Below are 470 nucleotides of genomic sequence, written 5' to 3'. Positions count from 1 at the left end.
GAGAGAGAGAGAGAGAGAGAGAGAGAGAGAGAGAGAGAGAGAGAGGAGAGGAGAGGGAGAGACAGAGACAGAGACAGAGACAGAGAGACAGACAGATAGACAGACACTGACTGGCCCCTTCTGGGATCTTGTAATTTTCTCCTAGGAGAGAGACAGTTCTCCAGTCATTTGTCTTGAAATATTAGCTTACACATCTTCCACAGAGTGGCTTTGGATGGAATGACTTTAAGTGCATTTTGAATTTATAATATTTTTTCACAACATTTTTGTGTCAAGTCTGTCAGTGTTGCTGGTGGGTCAGTGTTTGCAGACCTTGTCCTCAGTGAGGGTGGGGAATGGGAAGTATCACGTAAGAAATCAGATTGCAGAGGGGCCTGAGCTTTGTACCCTTAGCTACTCCCACTTCCCACAGTCCTGTTCAAGCGCCTCTCACCAGCATCCCCTCCTCCCCATTTCCAGACCAAGATATT

This window comes from Condylura cristata, unplaced genomic scaffold (assembly GCF_000260355.1).
Source record: "Condylura cristata isolate star-nosed mole 26May11 unplaced genomic scaffold, ConCri1.0 scaffold00001, whole genome shotgun sequence".
In the NCBI taxonomy this organism is placed as follows: domain Eukaryota; kingdom Metazoa; phylum Chordata; class Mammalia; order Eulipotyphla; family Talpidae; genus Condylura; species Condylura cristata.
The sequence above is the reverse complement of the archived record's forward strand: the minus strand, read 5'-3'. Positions refer to the sequence as shown.